The sequence below is a fragment of the Culex quinquefasciatus genome, chromosome 2 (genome assembly GCF_015732765.1).
Source record: "Culex quinquefasciatus strain JHB chromosome 2, VPISU_Cqui_1.0_pri_paternal, whole genome shotgun sequence".
Lineage (NCBI taxonomy): Eukaryota > Metazoa > Arthropoda > Insecta > Diptera > Culicidae > Culex > Culex quinquefasciatus.
Window position 1 is genome coordinate 192,405,111 of NC_051862.1, and position 24,315 is coordinate 192,429,425.

The 24,315-nt window shown below is 34.9% G+C and overlaps 1 protein-coding gene across 4 annotated transcripts in view; it reads left to right on the top strand.

The window, feature by feature from the left end:
• The first annotated feature begins 2,426 nt into the window (after positions 1–2,426).
• The window catches only part of LOC6031873 (monocarboxylate transporter 12), a 78,250-nt gene continuing 56,361 nt past the window's right edge, over positions 2,427–24,315 (top strand). Inside the window, exons 1-2 of one of the 4 annotated variants that reach the window (XM_038255225.1) lie at positions 2,427–2,623; positions 7,302–8,069. The gene's annotated coding sequence lies outside the window, so the exon portion shown is untranslated. The remainder of the gene's footprint in view (positions 2,624–7,301; positions 8,070–24,315) is intronic. The other 3 variants (XM_038255223.1, XM_038255226.1, XM_038255224.1) reach the window with 3 other exon arrangements.

Genomic DNA, 24,315 nt, shown 5'->3' on the forward strand with positions numbered 1-24,315 from the left:
TCAATCGTTTCTTGCAGCTCTACTGCGCCGAACAACCATTGTCCAAGAGCAAAGCTGCACCCGCTCGACTCGCTCCCAGCGCGAAGAACACATTCCGGTAAACGGTTGTACCGGCGGCCAACCTTGCACCTTGCCAGCGCGAAAGCCCCTAGATTCCAAAGTGCGGTTGGTTATGCTCTATCGTATTCATATCGTCCGTGCTTGGTAGACAAGAGCTGGTGAAGCTTTCCTAACACAGAGACTAGGGACATGCTCTAGATTCGTCGGTTTAGCAGCCAGCGAGTTCCAAGGATACACCTCGAGGTCTTTTGCTATTTTCTTCTTTCCAACTTCTGGCGCAAAAAAAAACAGTAGATTCGTGCTCCACGCGAGATGAAACTGTGGGGTGGGAGTTAAATAATGAAAAGCTTTCGTTTTCATTACGTCTCTCTTCAATCATCTGAGAGCTTTCGTTTGCCGCCGACCAGCAAGCCAAGTAGGACTTTTGGGCACGACGGCAACATGGTTTTGGTGGCGTTCCCCATCGGGAATTGTTACATGGGAAGGATTCACCTTGACGAGCTGGTTGTTACACGATACACAGTCACATCACGAGAGGAGCCCCGTTGCAAAAGAGCTTCTCGCTTTAATTAAGAGGCGGTACTTTGTCGTAAATTAGATCATGTTTTGAAGATAGCTGGTGCTTCAGGGCAGTTCAGGTGGTATATGCGATGTCTTTAGCGGGGCAGTTGATGTGGAAAGTGTACCATTTTGGATTGTTGAATTTAATTGGAGAGATTAAAGTTTAAGATGAACGTTGAAAACTATTTGAAAATAGTGGGGCAAGATAACTCCACGACCACTGTTTGCTGAAATGATAAGTTAGTCAAAATAAATTTGTTTAATTGCATTTCAAGCATTCCTTTAACCAACAAAACATATTCGAATGAAAACGTGTTTTTGTTGATGTTTTGAAAATAAACTAATTTAAAACATTTGCTCTTTTGCTTTTTTGCTTTTTTGCTTTTTTTGCTTTTTTGCTATTTTGCTATTTTGCTTTTTTGCTTTTTTGCTTTTTTGCTTTTTTGCTTTTTTGCTTTTTTTGCATTTCAGCTTTTTTGCTTTTTTGCTTTTTTTGCTTTTTTGCTTTTTTGCTTTTTTTGCTTTTTTGCTATTTTGCTATTTTGCTTTTTTGCTTTTTTGCTTTTTTGCTTTTTTGCTTTTTGCTTTTTGCATTTCAGCTTTTTTGCTTTGCTTTTTGCTATTTTGCTATTTTGCTATTTTGCTTTTTTTTTTGCTTTTGCTTTTTGCTTTTTGCTTTTGCTTTTTGCTTTTTGCTTTTTGCTTTTTGTTTTTTTGCTTTTTGCTTGTTGCTTGTTTGCTTGTTTGCTTTTTGCTTTTGCTTTTTTGCTTTTTGCTTTTGCTTTCTTTTGCTTTTTGCTTTTTGCTTTTTGCTTTTGCTTTGCTTTTTGCTTTTGCTTTTGCTTTTTGCTTTTGCTTTTTGCTTTTTGCTTTTTGCTTTTTGCTTTGCTTTTTTGCTTTTTGCTTTTGCTTTTGCTTTTTGCTTTTGCTTTGCTTTGCTTTTTGCTTTTTGCTTTTTGCTTTTGCTTTTTGCTTTTTTGCTTTTTGCTTTTGCTTTTTGCTTTTTGCTTTTGCTTTTGCTTTTGCTTTTGCTTTTGCTTTTTTGCTTTTGCTTTTTTGCTTTTTTTTTTGCTTTTTGCTTTTTGCTTTTTGCTTTTTGCTTTTTGCTTTTGCTTTTTGCTTTTTGCTTTTTGCTTTTGCTTTTTGCTTTTGCTTTTGCTTTTGCTTTTGCTTTTTGCTTTTGCTTTTTGCTTTTTGCTTTTGCTTTTTGCTTTTTGCTTTTTGCTTTTTGCTTTTTGCTTTTTGCTTTTTTGCTTTTGCTTTTGCTTTTTGCTTTGCTTTTGCTTTTTTGCTTTTTTGCTTTTTTGCTTTTTTGCTTTTTTGCTAACTCCGTTGCATGCCTAGTCGCACTATCTCCCAAGCAGACACTCGCTCTATCCGGGAGCACATCTCGAGAACACTCAACTTTTACACACTTTCCACGCGCTTCATTCATCCGATCGTTAACGTTCATTCATTTCCACGACCTGTCCCACCACAGCTCAGGAACTCCACGTGACAACCAGCCGGTATGCTGAAGTTTCCGCTCACTCTCTGTTTACATTTTTCGCGGCATGCTACGCCACCTGATGACGTCACCGTTTCAGAACTCATCCGTACACCGAAGAGAAAAGGGCACTCACCGCGCAGAGAGAGTTCTGTTTTCTGCAGAATCTTCCCCGTGAACTCGTGAGTCAACACACTCACCGATGCCGATGCGTTCAGCTTCGTCTCGTGTGTGCTTGATGGTTTTTCGCGCAAAACACGCCAGGAAGAGTCGACCGTCCACAAGCACAGGATTCATCTCGGACGGAATCAGTTCTTGCGGAACCGTCGACGGGATTGGATCGGAAAACAGATTTCGGAAGCGTTTCGTTGTCGTCGTCGTCGCAGTAGTCGCCGCCGTGTTGGGTGGCCGTGCAGATTCCAACAGCTTTTCGCACAGCCTCGTGTGTGAGGTGAGCTATCTGCTGTGGATCCGGGATCTACCCGTGTTGCCAGCTGTGTGTCGGTGTGTTGGTGCGTACGTATGAGCTTTCGGTGGTTTTCTCCGCTGCAGGAATTTATTCGACGGACGGATTTTCCGCCCCCCAAGTTCGTGGGGAACACGTGTGGGCTTAGTCGTGCGGTTAGTACGCACTACGAGCGGAGACTGCTGAACAACAAGGACTCTCGCAGGTCGTACGAAGCATATGGAGCAATAGTGCGCGATGCGGAAGTCGGCGAACCGTGGCACAGGGAACAGTTTTGGCGGCGGATATTAAAACGATGCTCCAGATTGGGTGGGGGTGGCAAGTTGGTGGTGCTAGTGGCGACCGGATGTTGACCGAGATCAGTTCTAGAGGTGCGGTGGGGAGTGCGTTTGCTGTGACGTGGGAGTTGCGAGGGAAAGAGTGTGGTGTTTGTGTGGGAATTAGCCTCGAAACGAGGTTCTATCATCGCAGTGCAGAGTTCTCGTGTTCGGGCGTTGGATTTAATTAGTTCTGTGGGGATGATTGAAATTGTGGCGCAGTGTGGGAAATTTTTTGATTCTGACAGAGAAAATGTGGGTATGATGAAGGTTCTTTTTTGTTTTGGTCAGTGCTATGAAAATGATTGCCTTTTATCGAACTTTTTTGCGAATCATTGAAGAAAAAGTATGAAATGCTCAAAGTTTGTGTCCACAACCAGTATTAGTTAGCAGTTCGGGTTTTGTTTTTGGTAAGTTTTTTTTTTTTTTTTTAATATCTTTTAAAAACTATCAAAACATTTATATCTGTATTTATTCAGGTCAATGCTGATTCAATTTCAAGTCAGGAAATAAATTGTTTTCTCCACAAAGTATATATTTTTAAAAGTTTTTTTTTTGTCCACGCTCAAATAAGAAGTTGTCCACAAGGGGAGGGGGGTTGAGATTTCCAAAAAAGTGTCCACGTGGTTTGTGGATGGTCCCATTCTGGTATCACGGGTCAGAGAAAGACGTAGGGAAAGGTAGGGAGATTTGATCCCCTTATATATATAGCGCAAGCTTTCAGAATTTATCACAAAAACAATGAGCTTTTTGCATGAGTTAAAAGGTTGAACCTTCAAAGTATGGTCAGCTAATAAAGGTATTTTATCAAATGAGTTGTTTGAGTCATGCCTAAAGTTTTGAATAAAATATATTGAACAAGCATTTTCAAAATATTAGAGGTAACTTTCAATATTTTGAAGAAATAGTAAACAGCATGTATCTCATTTATTCAAACTATTGGTTTTCTGTATGTTACAGCAATTCAATGTAAACACCTCACAAAATTGATATGAAAAATATGCAAAATCATTAAACATTCATATTTTGACCAAAACCAAAACAGTTTTTAACAGTATCATTGTTGCAAAATAGAATGCATTTGTGATACGTGTCGCCTAGCTTTTTTGAAGTACCGATGCAAACATTAAAAATAAATTCAAATAACCTGTCAGATTTTCAACATTTCAATGCAAAAATGCATGGAAAATGCATTATACAGCAGTACAGTCGATTTTCAATAATTAGTTTTCAAAAATCTAGGTTTTAATGAAATTTTTTTTTGCGCGACAGTGCGACGACAATTCGCAAAAACTCAAAAAATTCTTGATTAAACTCAAGAATGTTCAAAAATAATAAAAACGCACGGAAATTTACTTTAAATTATCTTTCAGATTAAAATTACATTGAAATTTCGAAGTATTTTTTACTGTCATAAAATATAAGGCGTACGGTTTTTAAGGGGAAATATTTCACAAAAACAGAGAAAACATTTAGTGCAACAGCTTACAGCCGTTGTATTTTTTTTAAGTGTTTGTCCATCGATAACCAAAGACAAAAAATATGAATACTGAAACTACAAGCAGGGTTTCAACATTTCATCTTAAAACAATATTTTAAAATGTTTTATAAATCAGTCCAGTTGTTTCGCAATCATAAATTTTAAAAATATAAAATAGTTATATCTTAGCATTGACGATTATGTTTTGTATCCGTTACTGTAGATTGGAGATTTGCCAATATTCAAAATACTACCAGCTAAAAATAATTATAAACGCAGGAAAATCCTTTCAATGTGTATTCTTCTCAATATACCTCTTTTTCTATTCGGAATATGAAGCTCTTCCAAAGATATTTGTTTAACCTTTTTTTTAGCTTAAATATTTGCCGTGTGATTCATAACAAATTTCGAAAAAAAAACAGGCCCTAAACGACTCCTTAAAGTTTGAGAACAATTGGTTTAGTCCTCACTTTGCGCAAAGCGATTCACTTTTCGTTGGAAATTTCTTTTCTATGGCAAAAAATAAAAATTTATATAAAAATTTTAACAACATTGAATGAAAAAGGTGTTTTAAATACATTTTACGCTAGTTCAGTTATTTTATGATGATTTGATTTAAAAAAAGTAAGTTTTGACGATTTTTTTTTTGTGAAAAACAAACTTTTTGCGTTACCATACATTGAACATTTATTAAAAATGATTTTAAACGCAAGGGAATGCATTTAAATTGATTGAAGCTGATTGCACAGAAAAATCTTTTGAGCCGATTTTGAAGGTGGGGAGGCTTAATCTAAAAAAAAAATACCAAGTCTTATATTCAACAACATTACCAATTAGTTTCTTATATGTTTCCATTAAAATGACTAACAGTGTATTTTGTTAGGTACTTTAATATTAAAAATAGTCTCTCATGAATATGCTTTCGGTAATATTAAATTAATTATTTAAGCAATGAAACCACCAAAACGAAATCTACCAGTTTTTTTTTTTTATTTTTCGAAATTACTCTAGAAATTGCGTAAAAGTGAACTTAAAATTAAACATGAATATCTTGAATGAAATTTATCATGAAAATCCATTACTATGTTTCCCAAATTTTTAATTGGAGCCTTAAAAATGTTTAACTAATAATATTTCACTTACAAGCTACCGAAGGTCATTTTGTAACTTTTTTCCTTCAGCAGATTTACTAGATTCTTTAAGCACCCGCAAACTTTGTTCCCAACTATGCATTAATCAGCTGTTGAAAGTCCACATCTCAGCTCAGCTCCCAACATCACACAAGTGATGCTTTAACTATGAAACAAACGAAATAAAAAGAAAACTTACAAACTACTATTCAACTACCAAGTTTTTTATTCTGTCTACATTGATTTTTTCCTTTGATTCTGAGGTGATGCCAATGAAATCTTAAAATATGGAACAATTGATCAAGGACACATCAAAAACCTTTTTTGAAAACCTTTTTCAAAATTATTCAGGATTACGCGAAGAAATTGTTTTAATTGAATTTTTTTGATTGGGAATTTTTGCGCTTCATTTTAAAATAATGCAAAAATCATAAACTCAACCTAACTTGATTGTCTAAAATATGCCATGAATATTAACGTTTGAATTTACACTGAAGATGTGCCATATCGTCGCCTCCAAAAAATGATCAGTCATCGTCTCGAAATAAATTTCCCCAATTTATTATCGCATTAAAGCACCAAAACGCCAGCCACTTCTATGTAGGGTAGAGTAGTCATCAATGAGACACGGGGAACAATGATAAAATGGCTCTCACAAGTCGTAGTTTCAACCAATCAGGCTCATATTTGGGGGAAAGGTGTGTCTACTGGATACACGTCTGCCATATTAGTGGCTTTGGTTATGGACGATCCCTTGAAAATAATTCATAAATGTTTGATTATGGGGTGTAAAAGTAAATTATGGACAGAAATTACTTTTTCGCTCGTAGGCTGCCATTTACACCAAAACTAATATTTCTTCAAATTTCTTTCGACGTTCCATAGGGATTGAGTTGGGCTACAATGTCCTTTCATTAGATTTGGCCAAAATTTTGAATATATCCAGAATCCAGGGCTGTCTCATTGTTCCCCACTCATTTCAGCCCATGGGTAATAATGAGACACATTGATTTTTCTTCGATAAACTTTTCAAAATCGATGGAAATCTTTCAAAACATGAATTAAAAGTGATTTTTGGCATATTTATAGAGTTTTAACTTCATTTAACCAAAAATACTAAGTTATTTGGTATAAATATATGGATTTTACAATATTTCAATACTTTTTAGTGAAACTTTTGTTATTAAAAGTTTCATGTTGGCAAAATTGCTCTAAAATGTTCAAGGCAAGTCACCTGCAATGAAACAATACAAAAAACATGATGTTTTGCTAGAAAAATGTTGATTTTCGTAAAGTGTCTCATTGTTCCCCAGCTGTCTCATTGTTCCTGCCAAGTGCGTCTACAATGAGACAGTTGAATAACTCTGGCTGTAGATGTCGGATCGATCTCATATTTTTGTCAATGTTAGAACACATTAAAAAAAAAATAATGCAACTAAAAGCTCATTAAAACATGCTAATGAAAAAAAATAGAAAAATCGTTGAAAGTTGAAAACCAAAAGTGTCTCATTGATGACTACCCTACCCTACCCAATGTCCCACCGTATTGGACAGCAAACCATCGCAACTCAACCCAACGCAAAGCCCTCGCCTAAAACAATGAATTTAAATTTCCGTAGACCTCTTTTGGACGGGGATCCCGTCCGAGCCGAGGCTGGGTACCAACAACACCCAGACGCTTCCGTTTGCTTAGGAAGCCCACCACGATCGTCGAATAAATTTGCTGCCAACCACACAAATTTAAACACAATCGCCACCACCACCACCCACACACAGCGCATAACGCGAGGCCACTTTTCAGGATTCATGAGACCGGTATTCGCGGAAAGTGCTAATTTTGTGATTTGTATTCCATTTGAAGGGTCTTCCCCCACCGTATGGCAGAGCTAGCTCCCGGACACGTGTCTACGTGGTGAAGTCGCGCACATAGTGTTGAAAACGGATATTGTTAGTGAAAACGGCCGGAAATACGAGTCCGGGGGTTGAAATCGGGGATTTCCGGGCGCACGAAGAATCACCATCGGATTCAGCCGGGATCAGTGTTCGACAATTAGTGGATACTGGTGAGCAGCTGATTCCCGGTTCTCTGTTCTTTGACTGCAGTTGGTTCCAGCAGCTGCTCGACCAGCTCGAAGCAAATTATTGAATTCCACCACTTTAACGGTTTCGGAGTGCTATTGTGTTTGTTGGGTGCTCAATTCGCAGCCGGAAGCCGGGATGAATCGACGACGATGATGAAATGTATGTGTTTGTCACTGGTGATGCCAGGCCAGGCCGAAGTTGTTGAATGTTGAAGCTGCTGTCGTTGCCAGTGTAGGCGTCATGCCGTGAATCTGTGTGTACATGCCAAGCCAGAGTGTGCAGTGAAAAACACCAGCAGTGTGAAACACGGAAAAGGTTTCGATTATTCTGATTTTATTGGTGCGAATGTGTGTGTGTGTGAGTGTTCGGATTTCGTCATAAATGATTAATTCCCAGCAGCAGCGTGCTGCACTTGACACTGGTACGACGGGACTACTCTGAGGATTACCGGATGGCGCATCGAGGCGTGCTGGATTCTCGCTAAAAGGTTTGTGTCTGCTTTCTTCCGGTTTCGATCAAGCGTTAAGTTCAATGTAAAGAGCAGTAGCAGGGAGAGGAGTGTATTCATTATGCAGCTCATTAATTCTGGGTGGATGATTTATGGCCACTTAAAGCTTGCCCATTTTGGCAATATGCATTAAGTCGTCTAGTTTAACGCAAGTAAGTCAAAGGGTGTTTAACGATGGTATTGTAGTAACAAGTTTTGACAGTTTTGATAAATATTCAATTTGAGTAGTATTCTACGATTTCGCAAATTTTTTCACGATCATTTTTTTGATTTGCATGAAACTGTGCATGCATTCTTGGTTTTTTTTCTGATCGATTTGGTGTCTTAGACAAATTTGAAGGTTATGATTAGAACTTTTCTAGAAAAAAAAAATATAAAAGAAAAATGCGATTTTTTTTTCTTTTATCGCAAAAAGTTTTATCCCAAAATTCCATTTTTTATTTTCGATTTTAAAGATATTATTTTCGATTTCAAAGATATTATCTGAGCCACAGTGCACAGTGGGCGAAATGGAACCCAAAATCGGACTTAATTGAACGCGGCTGGTTCCCTGGTATGAAAAATAGTGTTTCTCATGTAAAAAAATCCGGGGAATCGAATGGTGATGGTTTCATCCACCGCACGAAACGGCAAAGGGTCCATTTTGCCCCAATTCCCCATTTATAACATTTTTCTTGAAAATTGGTCTGTATTTAGAGCGGAGGCTTTATGCGGCCATCAAAATGCACTTAACTTATGTGAAAATGTTCCAGGAATCCAGTAAAAATAACCACTTGCACCGCAAAAATCATCTAGGGTCCATTTAACCCCAATTCCGCTGTAAAGCATTTTGGCCCTTTTCAAATGTTAGGTCAGATTTTAAAATCTGAAAATATTTTTATCGTAAAGATCAGACAATTTTACATAAGAATGACGATTTGCATTTGATAGTTTGACACATTTATGCTGATAAAAATAAAAAATTGCAAAAGGCAGTTTATTCTGCGTTTGGGAAAATTGGCTTGAAACTGATTCTTCAATCTTTTATTTAATTTAATTTCTATATCAACATAAATGTATCAAACTAACAAGTGCAAATCGTCATCCTTATGTAAAATTGTCTGATCTTTACGATAAAAATATTTTCAGATTTTTAAAATCTGACCTAACATTTGAAAAGGGCCAAAAATGCTTTTACAGCGGAATTGGGGTTAAATGGACCCTAGATGATTTTGCGGTGCAAGTGGTTATTTTTACTGGATTCCTGGAACATTTTCACATAAGTTAAGTGCATTTTGATGGCCGCATAAAGCCTCCGCTCTAAATACAGACCAATTTTCAAGAAAAATGTTAAAAATAGGAATTGGGGCAAAATGGACCCTTTGCCGTTTTGTGCGGTGGATGAAACCATCATCAATCGATTCCTTGGATTTTTTTACATAAGAAACACTATTTTTCATACCAGGGAACCAGCCGCGTTCAATTAAGTCCGATTTTGGGTTCCATTTCGCCCACTGTGCAGTGCTTGGTGGTGCAAAATCAGGTTTAAGGGATATGAATTAAAAAAAAACTTTTTTTTAATTACAAAAACTTAGACAAAAAATCATAAAAAATATTATTGAATCGAAATCGAATTAGCTATCGAAAAGTACTCGAAATTTTATAAAATATTCCGTTGTCAAGTTATTATTTATTTCAGGTAAAAATGCCTCGGTAGCACCGCATATGGGGGATGCAAAACCGAACTCATGGAATTTTGGCTATGAAAAATCATCCAAACTTTAAAAAAAGTATTTGGATTCGAGATGATGTAAGCAAATTAACCGAGGACCGAGGATCAATCAACGTCTAATTTATAAAACACAGCAAAAACAACTCTTTCATCAATTTCAGCTATTTGTTGCAACTATTTTTCCCGTATTTTGAAAATGCACTTTCTTGAAATATGGGTATCAAATGATTGAGATTTTTTCTTACATTTCTAAGGTTCTAACAATTTTTTTTAAATAAAAAAAAATCACAAAAATATGTATTTCCGTAAAATTACTTAACCATTTTTTTTTTTACAATATTGGTATCAAATAAACAGGATTTATTCATACATTCCGAAAGTTATACCATTTTTTTAGCATGACAAATTTTCGCAAAACTACGTATTTTTCAAAAAATGATCCTAAATTTCAGTTTTTTACAATGTAACATCAAATATTGGAAATTTTTCAAACATTTCGATAGTAATAATATTTTTTGTGAAATCCTTTTTTTTACAAAAATAATAAAACTTCTGTTGTTTTTAACAAATGTGTATCTAATGATCGGAATTTTTTATGCATTTCGATGAAAATATTTTTATTTAAATACTCAAAATTTTCATAAATCTACGTAGTTTAAAAAAATACTCATAATTTCACTTTTTAACAATACGGGTAATAAATCATGAGAAAATTATACATAAATTTAGAAAGTTATAGTACTTTTATTGAGAGTACTTAACATTTTAACAAAATTAAAACAAAAAATTTCTACCATCTGGTTATTAAATGATCAGGATTTTTCATACATTCCGACAGCCAAACTTTTTTTTGTTTTTGAAAAACTCAAAAATTTTACAAAACTTCTTATTTCTGCAAAAATATTCAAAATTTCAGTTTTTTACAATAAGGGACAAAAATGATCGCGAAATATGCATACATTTCGTTAGTAATAATATGTTCTTAATATTTACAAAACTACGTATTTTTCTAGAAAAAAAACTTGGTTCTGTGAAAATTCATCGCTTTCATTGCTATCAAAATTTATGAAAAATTTTCAATGATTTTTTTAGGTATTTTTTTTTAAATACGAATTTGTGAAAATTTTGAGTATTTAAAAAAAATGTTATAACTTTCGAAATGTGTGGGAAAATCCCGATCATTTGATACCTTTATTACAATAACAATAACTTTGAACTCACTGAGGTAAGGCTATGATCCTGCTCTAAAAATGAACTTCGTATAAAAACGTCGTAGACCCACCTTCATGTATACATATCGACTCAGAATCGAAAACTGAACAAATGTCTGTGTGTATGTGTGTGTGTGTGTATGTGTGTGTGTATGTGTGTGTGTATGTGTGTGTGTATGTGTGTGTGTATGTGTGTGTGTATGTATGTATGTGACCAGCAAACTAGCTCATGTTTCTCGGCACTGGCTGAACTGATTTGACCCGAACTTGTTGCATTTGACTTGGTTTAGGGTCCCATAGATCGAATTTTATACAGATTGAAGTTTCGATAAGTAGTTCAAAAGTTATGTATAAAAATGTATTTTCACATATATTTGGATCTCACTTAACTGTATGTAAACTATGTCCGGGTCCATCATCCGACCCATCGTTGGTTAGGTTATCAAAAGACCTTTCCAACGAGTTCAAAACATTGAAGATCTGGCAACCCTGTCTCGAGATATGGCCACTTAAGTGATATTGATGTACTTTTTTGAAGCCGGATCTCACTTAAATGTATGTAAACTATGTCCGGCTCCACTATCCGACCCGACGTTGGTTAGGTTATCAAAATACCTTTCCAACGAGTCCAAAACATTGAAGATCTGGCAACCCTGTCTCGAGATATGGCCACTTAAGTGATATCGATGTACTTTTTGGAAGCCGGATCTAAAAAATAGATGAAACTTGTGTACAGCCATTGTTGTGAGGAAGGCTCCAACCACATAGGTGGATTAAGTTAGTTTTTTGTGAACATTTTCATGTAATTAGATTTGCATTGGATAAGCTGGATCTTGAATTTTAATATTATTATTTTGTGTTTTTTTTTTTTTTTCAAAAAATCATAAAATTCACAAAAGAAGGGAGAAGAGACATGCCTATTGATTTCTCATCGCTTCATGCCCACGTGATGAGAGCAAGGGCGTCTATGCAAATAGTCCTTACATTTTGTAAGTGGTCAATTCTCTATCAACGAAATCGGGAAAAGTTGCCCTGCCCTAGCGTGATAATTTGTAACTTGAAATTCCGAAAAAAACGAATTTCTCATCGTGAAAAAAAACTTAAAAATAAATCTGCCATTTTTCGTTACTAAAATGTAATTTTTGTGGAACATGTCATTTCAAGGGAAATTTAATGAACTTTTCAAATCTACATTAACCTAGAATGGTCATTTTTTACATTTTGAACAATATGTTTCGGTTCAAAATTTCGTGTTTTTTTTAACTTAGCAATGTTATTTTTTAGAGTGTAACAATATTGTACAAAGTTGTAGAACAGACGATTACAAAAAAATTGATGTACAAACATAAGGGGTTTGCTTATAACAATCACGAGTTATCGCAATTATACGAAAAAAAATCTGAAAAAGTTGTTCGTCGTTGATCATGGCCGTTCACGGTCACCCGCGATAGACACGAGCGACTGAACAAAGAGAAACGCAAAAAGTAACTTTTTTCAAAACTTGAGATAGGAGAGATTGATGTTAAAAGACAAGGCGTGGGAATAGGAGGGGATAAGTGTGCAATTTAAAAGGAAGGAAGAACTCATCGATGGACAGAGTAGAAAATTGGATCGAGAAGATTGTAACTTAAAAAATTGGCAATAGCCACTTGTTATTCTTGTCACTCGGTTAAAGCAATTCAATGATAAGCATTTACATTATATTTAATAACTAAAACTATAATGTTGTGACAATTTTACAGTTCTCTTAGTAGTTTTTTGTTTTCCCATACAGTTTTTACAGGTTTTCCAATATTCCTTATGTCTTAACTTAAATTGTTGATCATTTGTTTTTACCCTTTGGGGTTTTAAGGCTGTAATTACACAACTCGACATTTTTAAAGTTGGTGTCAGTAAAAGCTTCTATTTGATCATGGTATGGTAGATTTGAATCCACTAAACAAGTTCTAAATGACAGAAATCATTTTTTTATTCATTCTCATTCAAAAAATAAAATTGTAAATTTGGGCATAAAATCTATGTAACCATCTTCAGCAACCATGCACACCCTTTTACAAGCACGCACCCTTTTATTTATGCAGCCTGTATTGATTGACGTCTTCCAACAATTACCATTAAAACATGTTGCTTTAACTGAGATAGTTAATCAAGTGGTGAAACTGAAATGATTGAATCTCTTGGATTTTAAGTTGGATCACTTGGAAAAGCCCGGGCAGACGGTAATAACAAAATTCATACCATTTCAAAAACAAATACTGTTAAAATTACAAAAAGTGTTATGGAATATTTTTGCAAAATCCATTTTTGGATAAGAGTTTAATGACAGTTTATGTTATCATAACAAAATTTGTTATTGGTCTGATATTGATTGAAAGCCAATACCTCCAACTGTTATTGGGATGATCAGATTAGTTGTTAAAATAACAAAAAATAATAACAAATATTTGTTCGAATAATAACTCAAATTGTTATTTGTCTGTTATTACAATAATAATCCAATAACAAAAAAAATCATAACGACGAATAACAAATCTTGTTATAAATAAAATTAAATGTTATTGGCCTAGTATTTTCAAATATCAAAAAATGTTATTTCCAAGTAATTACCGTCTGCTCGGGTGGTAAATTAAAATTTACAATTTTATTCAACGGCAGAGAATTCATTAAATTAAATTCTGTCTGTTGTAGCGAGTTCAGGGAGCCCAAATCTATCTTAACTTGACGAAACTGAAGCGTTTACTGATATCAACTTTGAAATTGTCGAGTTGGGTAGTAAATAAAACAATGAAATATGTTGACCTTTTTTGTCAATTCGAATGTAATTTGCCTGAGCTCCAAATTACATATTGTTTTTATATGCTTGGTGAAAACCTAACACTGCTATACCTAAGGGATACAAATTTCAATTATTTTGCCGAAGAAAAAAAATGGTTTTCATTCATCTCAATTCAATTTCTTCCTACCTACTCTAATAGAATGCAAATGTCCGCCATATTTCACGTCCCATTGAATTGCCCCAAATCAGCACCTTCAAATCTCCTCGCCAGGTGCTATGCGCGTTCTATTCGACCGACCTTCTTTAGCTTTTCCACCCAACTTAAACTTCCCAATTTGGAAAACTCATTCATGGGCCCTTTTCTTCGATATAATCGACCAATTTGTTTCGTCATTCCGGATCCACCCTTCTTTTTTACTACCACCTTGAGAAACACGGCAAATTGACGCACATTTGTTTTATTTACTATCATCCCCTCTACCCCCTCCACACTTGGTGAATTACTCTTCCCCTGAACAGAGTTCCGTTCGGCGGTCGCTAATGAAATTTATACCGTGAACGTGTTCTCTCTCGTAGTCGCGATTACGATTCTGGCGTTTTATGGACGACGGCGGCCGGATTATGTTGATGTTACTCCCCGATGTTGATGTGAAAGAGAGTTTGTTTTGCTTCGGGGGTTTGATTACTTAGCCGAGGCGGGGCACTGATGACTTTAAAGAGCTGGCCGAAGAAGAAGACTTTGCGACTTCAAGGTAGACAGACACGCACAAACACACCATCGCGAGAAACGGGTCAATAAAATAAAGTGTTTTGCAGCGCGGTTCTAAAAATACTGAGAGTTTTTCTTGCCTTGATTAGCTGGTTCTGACTTGGTTCTTTAATGTGTTTCCCACGACAGTTATGGTTAATTTCCGCGGCAATTTCACGAGGTGCGCACCTCGTCTCTTCCTACAAATGCCATTTGAGCCATGTTGCTTTAACTGAGATGGTAAATCTGTTCAAAATCTGGCGTTGAAATTTAAACGATTTAATTTCTTGGATGTGAAGTTGGAACATTGTGAATTCACTCGGAAGAATGGTTACCAGGTTAAAACTTGAAAAAAAAAATCTGGCTAATTATCGATACAAAATCTGGAAAAAATCTGGCAGCCGAAAATCAAACATGGAGGATAGGAATTAATTCAAAAGTTTATTGAATTCAGATGGTTTAACTAATTTTATGGCTTTGAGAATTGAAATTAAACAAATTTAAACATTGTCATTGCCCACTGGAGTTAGCGGGATATACTCAATGTTTACATTTGTTTATAGGACAAAATCAAATAAAGTCTTGAAATTGATGTTGTCAAAAAATTATGCTATTGAAACAATCAAATTGTTTCAATGTAAGTCTGCAAATAACAAAAAATAAGAAGAAACAGAAAACTTCTCAGGTTAATGTGCAAACCAAGACTAACATTTCGAAAGGGCCAAACATTCAATATTACGCTCTTTCAAAATGTTAGTCCTGGATTAAAAATTTTGAAAATATTTTTTTCGAAAAGATCGGAAAATTTTACGAATGTTTCATATTTTAACATTGAAAATCGGACCATTAGTTGCTGAGATATCGACATTAGAAAATGGTGTGTTGTTTGGGTGGGACTTAGAAAATCTCAATTTTCCTGTTTTTAAACTTTTGCATGGCAATTGCAAAATTTATATTTCAGCAACTAAGGGTCGTATCAACAAAGTTCAAAAGTGCAAAATATAGAGAATTTTTTCGGCTTTTCAAAAATATGTTTTTCAAAGGTGGGCAAACATGTGCACTAATTTAAAAAAATGAAAAACTGCGACTATTTTCAAAAAAGTCACCTGACAATGGATTTAACTTGAAAACGGTGCACTTTATCAAAATTTCACTAAAGTACTTTTTGATTGCAAATTTGATTTTACATCGAAAAATGAAGTTGAAGAATTTTGCGACCAATTTTTCGATTTTTTGAAAATAATCAGTATTGATTCAAAAATTCATAACTCGCTCAAAGATTTTTTGCACAATCTGGAAATTTCTGAAAAGTTGGCATTTTATGTCCTCTAGAACATATCAAAAAATAAAAAAAAATAAAAATAGTGTTTTTTTGCAAATCAAGTTTTAATGACAAAAAGTTAAATTAAAAATCATCAAAAAAAATTTTACCTTGTATCATTTTTTTCAGTGTACTTAATATCCATACCTACAACTTTGCCGAAGACACCAAATCGATCAAAACATTCCTTCGAAAGATACAGATTTTTGAATGTTCATTAGGGTGCCCAGAAAAAATGACCCCCTGCTCCACAAGCGAAAAAGGGTTTTGGGTTATTTTAAGCACCTGTGCAAATTTTGAGCGAAATTGGTAGAGATTAACCCATTGATACCCGAGCCTAAAGTTGGTGAAAAAAATGTTTTTCATACAAAAATGACTTTTTTAAATCGCTAATAACTTTTCAGGGTCGAGTTTAACAGCTTTGCTATGTTCTACAAAGTTGTAGAGCATTGAAGTTTCAACGAGAATCTCACTTTTGGGAATATTTTGATGAAAGAAGCGCACCGTGCAGACCAAACTGTAAGAAACTTGGGTTTTCCATACATTTTTTCGATTTTTTCCATACAAACTTCACCTCCGAGTATCAATGGGTAAATGTTGACCGATTTTGCTAATATTTGACCCAGAGTCCTAAAATAGCTCAAGGAACAATATTCAGCTTGTGGAGCGAGGTTTTGAGAAAAAGTCCCATATTCTGGGCACCCTAATGTTCATACATCATTTTTGTATGGACAGCTGCCAAATTTGTATGGAAAATTATATGGACAAACTAATGGTGCAAAATTGCTTCTTTGGGCATACCGAAGGCACCAAAAAAGTTTCAGTCGGATTAAAAAATACAAAAAAAATTCGAATGACCGAAATCTGAGAGAACTACTCGTATATCAAAAAAAATTTCCCATCCAATCCCAAAAGCAACGAAAATTTGTAACAGGTGTAGGTGCAATTTAATTTATTTGAAGTACAAATGAATAGAATGTTTGAATTATAATCTATTTGAACGTTTTCATGAATTTTTTAATTATATTTTTATTATTATTTACCTTTACTTATGAGCTAACAGCCAGAGGCTGGTTCAGCTCCGCACTTTTTTTTTTTTGAATTATTATCTATTTGAACAACATTCAATTTTGTAAGAAAGCCTCTATCTCACGTGTAGGTGGATTTCAAGGACATTGGTTTCAAATTATAAATTATTGTTTTTCTTTATAAAATTCATGCTTCTGCTTTTCTGTATCACTAAAGATTGTCTTGTGCCTCAATTATACTTGTATCATTCAATGGCTTCCAAAGAGGAAAAACCGCGCACAATCATCTCTGCTCTTATCATGATTGCACAATCATGCAGCGCCAACAATGTTCGCATCACACTTTGTGCAAACTCGGCACTGACTGGTGAGAACGGAGTTCTGTCCGCGACTAATTCTTCAAATTCCAAGCATCTAACGATCCACACCGCCAGCAGCGGAGCCGTTACCTTGGCAGCAGCGGAGAACACAATCTCCGCGTTCTTTTTCTTGTTCGTTATCACCACTTTCCCGGGTGCGCCGCACTTTCCAGGAAATGGCTACCTTCTTCGGCCCCCTGTAGGTGGCTGCCACTTTTGCCACTTTCTTGTGTTTTATTTGGTGGGAAGAAACTTTTAATTAGAAGCTGAATATTTTATACGCATTACACATCTTGCCACGGTAATTGAGGCGGTTACGTTCCATGTACTGGAAGCAATGGTGTATTGTTACACAGAGAAAAAATATTTAGATAATCTTAATAATCTTAATTAAAGAGAAATGATGACACTGCACAAAAAATGATTTAAAATCGTCTTTATTTTTAAATCATTTTTTGTGCAGTGTTTTTGATATGTTTGTAGGACGTAACGTCTAAACTGAGCAATTCTCTACGAAATCGGTCTTTTTTCTTCAATTTTAATTTTTGTATTTTTTAATCCGACTGAAACTTTTTTGGTGCCTTCGGTATGCCCAAAGAAGCCATTTTGCATCATTAGTTTGTCCATATAATTTTCCATACAAATTTGGCAGCTGTCCATACAAAATGATGTATGAAAATTCAAAATCTGTATCTTTTGAAGGAATTTTTGATCGATTTGGTGTCTTCGGCAAAGTTGTAGGTATGGATACGGACTACACTGGAAAAAATAATACACGGTAAAAAAATTTGGTGATTTTTTATTTAACTTTTTGTCACTAAAACTTGATTTACAAAAAAACACTATTTTTAATTTTTTTTATTTTTTGATATGTTTTAGAGGACATAAAATGCCAACTTTTCAGAAATTTCCAGGTTGTGCAAAAATCATTGACCGAGTTATGAATTTTTAATCTATACTGATTTTTCAAAAATCGAAATTTTGGTCGTAAAAATTTTTCAACTTCATTTTCGATGTAAAATCAAATTTGCAATAAAAAGTACTTTAGTGAAATTTTGATAAAGTGCACCGTTTTCAAGTTATAGCCATATTTAAGTGACTTTTTGAAAATAGTCGCAGTTTTCATTTTTAAAATTAGTGCACATGTTTGCCCAGTTTTGAAAAAATATTTTTGAAAAGCTGAGAAAATTCTCTATATTTTGCTTATTCGGACTTTGTTGATACGACCTTTAGTTGCTGAGATATTGCAATGCAAAAGTTTAAAAACAGGAAAATTGATGTTTTCTATGTTTCACCCAAACAACCCACCATTTTTTATCGTCAATATCTCAGCAATTAATGGTCCGATTTTCAATGTAAATATATGAAACATTTGTGAAATTTTCCGATCTTTTCGAAAAAAATATTTTCGGAATTTTCAAATCAAGACTAACATTTTAAAAGGGCGTAATATTGAATGTTTGGCTTTTTTGAAATGTTAGTCTTGATTTGAAAATTCCGAAAATATTTTTTTCGAAAAGATCGGAAAATTTCACAAATGTTTCATATATTAACATTGAAAATCGGACCATTAGTTGCTAAGATATTGAAGATAGAAAATGGTGGGTTGTTTGGGTGAAACTTAGAAAACATAAATTTTCCTGTTTTTAAACCTTTGCATTGCAATATCGCAGCAACTAAAGGTCGTATCAACAAAGTCCGAATAAGCAAAATATAGAGAATTTTCTCAGCTTTTCAAAAATATTTTTTTCAAAACTGGGCAAACATGTGCACTAATTTAAAAAAATGAAAAACTGCGACTATTTTCAAAAAGTCACTTAAATATGGCTATAACTTGAAAACGGTGCACTTTATCAAAATTTCACTAAAGTACTTTTTATTGCAAATTTGATTTTACATCGAAAAATGAAGTTGAAAATTTTTACGACCAAAATTTCGATTTTTGAAAAATCAGTATAGATTAAAAATTCATAACTCGGTCAATGATTTTTGCACAACCTGGAAATTTCTGAAAAGTTGGCATTTTATGTCCTCTAAAACATATCAAAAATAAAAAAATTAAAAATAGTGTTTTTGTAAATCAAGTTTTAGTGACAAAAGTTAAATAAAAAATCACCAAATTTTTACCGTGTATTATTTTTTCCAGTGTAGTCCGTATCCATACCTACAACTTTGCCGAAGACACCAAATCGATCAAAAATTCCTTCAAAAGATACAGATTTTTGAATTTTCATACATCATTTTTGTATGGACAGCTGCCAAATTTGTATGGAAAATTATATGGACAAACTAATGATGCAAAATGGCTTCTTTGGGCATACCGAAGGCACCAAAAAAGTTTCAGTCGGATTAAAAAATACAAAAAAAAATCGAATGACCGAAATCCTAGAGAACTGCTCAACTAATAAACAAACGAACTCACGGTGTTCATGCTCAGAGCAGAGCAGTATTTACAAGAGGAAGATGTTGCCTCTCCGTCGCAAGAAATGCACTACCTACATTTGTTATTTATTACGCAAGTGCGGCAAGTAAAAGTCCCACGATACGTCTTCATTTGCGAAAATAATAACAGAAAAGGAGAAGAAGCTAAGAATTGGAGCATGAGTAAAACCAAATTCTCCTCAATGCTTCGAGTGCAATAAGAAAATGAAAAAATGCTTTGTTTTCTTTTCCTCGCAACAACAACACCGCGTGGAATTTTTATATATTTTACGGCATTCGGTAAACCCTTGACTTGGGGTTGAGAATAAAATGTCATTTTTATCACTGCATTACCGCGCGCCGGGAATGTCATTTCAAACAGGAGGGGCTATGAAATTGGAACGGATATGGAAAAGGTGAAATACTTGTGATGCGTGCAAACAGAATTTGGTTTTCGGGCAAAATGGTTGCTGGATGCCCTTGGGCGAGATCAGGTGATAAGCAATTCAAAATAAACGTAACGACAGTTGAAATTAAATTCAAGCTTAAATCGTCTCTGTCGTGCTAACTTGTCGTACGTGTGTTTTGAACCAAATGTAGTTAAGAACGCAATTTTTTTCAGTTCAACATGGTCCACCTTTTGACCTTCACAGATCCCCAAAATTCGATTTCAATCCTGAGATATTCAATTAAAACCCGAAAAAACGCCGTGCATTTTTATCACTTTTCATATGAAAGAAGTTTCAATCTTGTCGTGCATTCTTCACACAGCCTGAAAATGCATGTTAGTGCGACAATTGTCCAAAGGGACTTCAGGTCAGAACGCGTTTGACACAAGAACGAGCTCGACTACCGTAAACATTTTCAGTTTAAACTCGGGACTCCAGCAACCAAATTCAACCAAATTTCAGGACGATGCACAGAATGGTCAACCACACAAAACGTGATTGTTATTGTTTACATTGCGTGCTCTAGTTTTTGTTTATTCAAGGTCAAACATTAAAACGCGTTTTCTCGGAACGTCAGAAAACGACGTACGACAAGTTAGCACGACGGCGTTGAAACATCAATCAATGTTATGAATACCGGACAATTTGTGAAAAAAAAAATAAATCATATTTATAACACGATGAAGTAAACAATGTGTTTCCGATTCCGATTTTGATAGCACATTGCAAAAGCTATGAGCTTCAAAAGACCTCCTAAATTAGAAGAGAATTGGACTTCTTCAAGTTTCATCAAAATCAAGCAATTTTAAGTTATAGGCAATTCTCCACCAAAACCGGATATGAATATTTAATGAATTCAAAAACGTTTTTTAGGAATTTTTAGAGTTAGATTAATAGGTTGATGATTTGTTTGCAACATGAACAATAAGAATTAGCCACAAACGGAACGGTCTGGAACCATACTAAGATTGGTAAAGAAGTGTTCAAGGTACATAAAAATGGGTTTCAACCAATTAAAAATGGTTTGAAAGTAAATTACAAAAATTTAGAAAACATTGATAAATAGTCAACTTTTAAAACATGTTTTCCCAATGAAAATGAACTCTAAAAAGAAAACGAACTGCATTATCAGATTCATCGGACAGTTATATCGTAAGAACTAATAAAATTAGTCTCTATGCAAAAAGTTTTACGTGTTTATGAATCAGAATTCAGAAATATATCCAGATTCATAAGTTTTTTCAGTTTTTGGCGGAAAAAAAGATATCTTTGAATATTTTATTTTATTTACATCAAATTTGTAATCATTTTATTAAAAGTCAATAAACTAAGTGAGAGGTGACAAACATATAAATCGGCAAAAATTTCAAGGATTGTTATGAGATATAGCTATTTGAAGTTTAAAAAAACGGGTGCCACGACAACACTGTGTTCAGCAAAATGGCTCAAAATCTTGGTGAAAACCGAAAAAAAGCTTTCAAGGACATTCTGTAGCCTACCCCAGTACATGTTTTGAAAAAACATATATTGAAACTAGTCTTACCGTCTCAAAAATATTTGAAAAAAAAATAAATAATATTAATGTCTCCCAGATTTACGATACCCGAAAAAAAAGACAGATCTTACTTCAACCCTTTTTTTAAATGTTTCCCAAAACCGGTATTTTTTTAATATATGGAACAATAACACACCACTTTAAAGCCATAGAGAAGTGTGGATCAAAATTATGCTGCAAAGACGCGACTAAAAAAAAAATTTTTTTGAACCAGAAATTTTACTTGATCTTATTCGACTTCATTTTTGCCTTCCTCACCTAACTCAAACATTGAACTCCTTAATTTGACTTTGTAGATCCACCTTTGCGTATACATTTCGACTCAGAATCAAATTCTAATTAAAGGTCTACCGTCTACCGGCACCGTTTTGAGCTCATTCGATCCGCCTCCCATAAATATCTATTGAAAATTATAAAGTTTGGTAAAGTACTTCAAAACTTATGCTAATAAAATATTTTGACTAAAGTCTGGGAGATTGTAAAAAGGGTGGCTTTTATAAGAAAACCTGCCTTAATATACATTTTTAGAACGGTATTTTAAAGACCTTTTCCTTTGAGCCAAAAACATTGAAGATCTGATAACCCTATCAAAAGTTATAAACAATTTAGTGTTATTTATAAAAATAAATGAGGCTGGCTCTCAAATATTTTGCTGAAAGAATGTCAGGAAGGCACCAACCACCTAAAGGTGGATTAAGTAACGTTTTTGATGTAATGTCAAATTTCCAACCAAAAAGTACTTCACGATTTTTAAATAAAATGAGTCAGTTTTAAAGCACGATATAAAAATTTGATTTTGACAAAAAAAAGCGCCATGAGCGTCCACATCTAAAAATATTTTTTTGAATAGTTTGGAAAATTGCTTATAATACTGTATGGGAAATATTGAAGATTGGACCTCTGGTTGCTGAGATATGGTGGATAAAAAAGAAACAGGATTGTTTTTGGAAAATGTATGTTTTGCCTTACCCAAATAGCCCCCATTTTCTAGTGCCAATATCTCAGTAACACATCGTTCAATTTTTAAGGTTAACAAATGAAACAAAGGTGAAATTTATTACTCAAAAATCATATAAAAATGAGATTTTTGTACTTTGAAACTTGAAACAATTAACCATTATTGTATTTTTAAGAGTTCAGCCAATCAAACTAACTTTAGTTTGCTGTTGTTACTCTTTTGATCAAACATTTCCAAAAAAATGTCCACGTGGTTTATGAATGTTCCTTGAATGTTAAAAGTATCACAAAATTTTAGCAACCGGCTGATAGAAACAAAACATCAGATTAAACAACTTTAACTCCCCTTCATTCACGATTCGACTGCTTATTTTTGCAAACGTTCCATCCGGTCAAGCTTATCACATCCAAATGTCACCAAGTCAAAAATTCAATATACCGACCCTTGTACCTTTCGATACACACGTCCGATGCAGAAGCATTTTCTACGAAACTTTGGCCGGCTGCTCGACAGTAGCCAAACTGTGTGGGTGGGAGTGTTTGTGTTTATGTACGTATGTGCACACATGAGTATATGTGTAACCAGTCAACATCTCTGCCAAATGGATCGATCCGTTCGATTGTTGACCGGAGCGATTCCAATTTCTGATTTGCATAAATTCTTCCCCCGGTTGACATCTGCTCTCCTGTGCATCCATTCTCAGTCAACCAGCCAGTCGATGCCGATGTTGTTGCCATCACTGGGTTCGTTTGAGCCAGTGTGGTTGGTTGTCTAGGGTGATTCTTGAGCTTAAGTTTGAAAACGTAGGTTTGAAAAAATATTTGACAATTTATATGAACTTAAAATCCAGTGCTAAAACTGTCTAGCAAAAATGGTGAAAAACAATACTGGACCACCCTATCAAATATTTGTTTCTGCATTTTATGTTGCCCATTTTGCACAAAAAACTGCCACCAAAGCTCCCCAGTTGGTTCAAGCTTTGGACTGTGGTGAGTGCGTTCATTGCCACCCTCGCCAGCGAATTTGATGTCGTCCAGGTCAAATCGATCGGAACCATCCGCTGAGCAGAGAAGTGAAAGAGTGCAACAACGTTCTGGATAGTTGAACACAACAGTCCCATCAGGAGGCTAAATTTGCTTTGATTGCTTAAGAGTATTGTTTTTTTTTTATTTACATATTTTTTTCTTAATTTTCAAAAAAAACTAAAAGCTTTGAGGTTTATTCCGCCAATTTCAGTTTTCATTCTGCAAAAAAAAAAAAAAACTATCGAAAATCTTCAACAACTCCAATCTCCCCTTCTTTATCCTGGACTGCAACCAGACTGAACATGACGGGGAGGATTTGCTTCATCAATTATTGAAATATATTTAAAAGAGTCGATCGATGGCTCCGTTTGCTGCGTCCCGTGTTGCGATTTAGAACTCAGGTTCAGCCTTTTTTGTGATGCAGTTTTTGCACGGCCTGCACTGGCCAATTCCGGCAGCAATTCAGTCGCCACTCATCGTTCCCGATTGCTGCCGGTCGAGCCTGAAACGCCACTTTTAATACAAGGTTTTATTAACGGATTTAGAGGGATTTACGTCCGTGGCCAATCGGAATGACAGGGAATTAGCTTAATTAAGGCGCTTGTTAGGACCCATGTTCGGCGATTGACATGATACGCGCGGGCTTCTCCTATACCAGCAGGC